This window comes from Chiloscyllium punctatum, chromosome 36 (assembly GCF_047496795.1).
Source record: "Chiloscyllium punctatum isolate Juve2018m chromosome 36, sChiPun1.3, whole genome shotgun sequence".
In the NCBI taxonomy this organism is placed as follows: Eukaryota; Metazoa; Chordata; class Chondrichthyes; order Orectolobiformes; family Hemiscylliidae; genus Chiloscyllium; species Chiloscyllium punctatum.
This window is the reverse complement of record NC_092774.1, coordinates 58,749,835-58,752,750: the sequence shown is the minus strand read 5'-3', so window position 1 is coordinate 58,752,750 and position 2,916 is coordinate 58,749,835.

Sequence of the window (2,916 nt, the reverse complement as noted above, 5' to 3'; positions counted from 1 at the left end):
CTTAGCCAATAATGGTTTCCTGGTTGCCAGTACTGAGACAAACTCTCACTTCCAGATCTTTTTATTCATTGAAATTAAAGTCCACTAGCATCCATGATGGGATTTTAATTTTTGTTCTCAGAAGACAGATCTCTGGGCTACTTAACCAGTATCACTAGATCACAATCTTCCCTTCACTGACAGTGATATTGACAATTTTGTCCTGAATATTTTACTTTATTCATTCATGGAACGTGACACTTTGTCTCCCAAAACAAACCAAGTGCCAATTCAGAGGGCAGTTAAGAGTCAACCACATGACTTTTGATCAAGAGTGACACATTCACCAAACTGGGAAAGGACTGAAGATTTCCTTCCTTTAAAAAAAGGTTATTAGTGAACAAGATCGGTACTTATGACAATTGATAAGATCACCAAAGCAGCGATAAGCTTTATACTCCAGATACATAAATTGATTTCAAATTGCATCGGGGCCATAGCAGTATCAATTTGAAACTCCAGATGTTAAATCCAGTAACAATTCCCAAATGCCACCAACTCCCTACAATCTCTAGGCTTCCCAAAACTGACTGGTCTGTAATTGCCAGTTGTATCCTTTTCCTCATTACTATTTACTATTCAATTCAGCCCATTGAGTTGACTCTGCCATTTATTCAGATCATGATTATTCTGGCAAACATTTACTCCACTTTCCTGCCATTGTCCCATAATCCTCAATTCACTTACTGATATATAAAAAAACTATCTCAGCCTTGAATGCAACCCAGGCTCAACAGCACTCTGTCGTATCAAGTTCCACAGATTACTGCCCTCAGGAGAAATCCCAATCTGTCCTAAAAATGCAATCTCTTATTTGGAAGTTACTTCCTCTGGTCCCAGACTCACTCACTTTTCCACATCTAGCCTGTCAAGTCTCCTCAGAATCTTGTACGTGACAATAAGTTACCTCTAATTCTTCTAACTTCTAATAAGCACAGGCCCAACCTATTCAGTTCTCCTCATAAGACATTCTTTCCATACCTGATATCATCATGGTCAACTTTCTCTGGACTGCCTCCAATACCAATATATCCTTCCTCAGGTAAAGGGCCCTAAACTGTTCACAGTATTCAGTTGTGGCCTGACTAAGACCTTAAATAGGTTTACTATAACCTTCCTACATTTATACTCTATTGAAAAGGCCAACCTCACATTTGCCTCCCTATTACTCACTGAAATTGGATGAAGACATTCGTGGACGTGATTCCAAATTCCTCTATTCTAAACTTTTCTCCATTTAATATTCAGTTCTTCACCTCCTGACAAACTGCATTACCTCATTTTCCCATCTGCCAAGCTTTCACTCATTTGCTGAACCTGTCTATATCCCTCTCCAGATATCTAATGTCATCCTCACCACCTGCTTTCATATCAACTATCTCTTCTGCAAACTTAGCAATAGTACGTTCACTTTACTTATCCAAGTAATTCTTACATATATATTGCAAATAATGTTGGCCCCAGCGCTGATCCCTGTGGTACACCACTAGTTACAAGTTGCCATCCTGATCATGCTCCTTACCACAACTGTGGTAGTTAGCCAATCCTCTTTCCATGCTAACATACAGCCTCCAACACCCTGGACTCTTTGATTATTTCATGAGATGTGAATATCATTGACTGTGCCAACAACTCTTCCCAAATTGTCCTTGAAAAGGTGGTGTTGAGCTGCCTCTTAAATTGCTTCACAAATATGACGTGGACTACCACAATGTTTAGGAGTGAGTTCTAGCATTTTGGTCAATAACAGAAGTAATGCGATATATTCCGCAGTCGGAATGCTGTGCTCACACTTGTCTGTTCTTGGTGGTTGAGGTCATGGCTTGGAAGGTGGTTTTGAAGAACCACCACTCATGCAATCAAGCCAGACTGATAGATTGTGGCCCCAGACTCTGCCACTTTGACTTTCCTCATCAATCACCCTGGGCTCTTTGCTTACTATTTCACGAGATGTGAATATCATTGGCTGTGCCAACAACTCTTCCCAAACTGACCTGCCTCTTAAATTGCTTCACAAATATGATGTGGATTGCAACAATGTTCAGGAGTGAGTTCCAGCATTTTGGTCAATAACAAAGAAACAATGCGATATATCTTGCAGTCGGAATCCTGTGTTCACACTTGTCTGTTCTTGGTAATTGAGGTCATGGCTTGGAAGGTGCTTTTGAAGAACCACCACTCATGCAATCAAGTCAGACTGATAGATTGTGGCCCCAGACACTGCCATTTGATTTTCCTCATCAATCTACATTCTTTCCAGCCATGTTTCAGTCTCAAACTGCCACGCAATGCCTTTCGATACGGCTTAAAGGTAAGAATACACAAGATAATCAATCTTAGTTTGGGTTGTATAAATCTTAGCCTGCCAGAATTACTTTCTTAGACTTTAATTAGACTTTAATTGGCTGCATGAAATGGTTTGTTGGTCAGACTTGAATCATCATGCTCAAAGGAGACAATGCGAATAATATCATTAAACTCCTCTTTTTGTTAAAAAAGGACAAGCTCTTGATTTATTTTTACAACTTACTGGTATTCACACCTGCACATTCAATGTCAAACTCAGACATCATAAATGAAATTACACCATTAATTTTGTTTTACAACACTCCAACAGATTAATTAATAATACACAGTGAATACCAAGGCTGATTAATGTGAAATTAAAATTTGACCAAAAAGCATGTAAAATCAAGATGTGAGATAACAAATGGGGGAAGGGCAGAAGGTAAGAAATGCAGCATCATAGAAGGTGCTCCTCCAGGGAGTGTATTTTACCAACTACAACTGCTCAATATAAACAAACACTCTGACATGATCCTCCGGTTTTAATGTAAACCATAGCCCCATACAGTAGGTACCATTTAAATAAGTTAA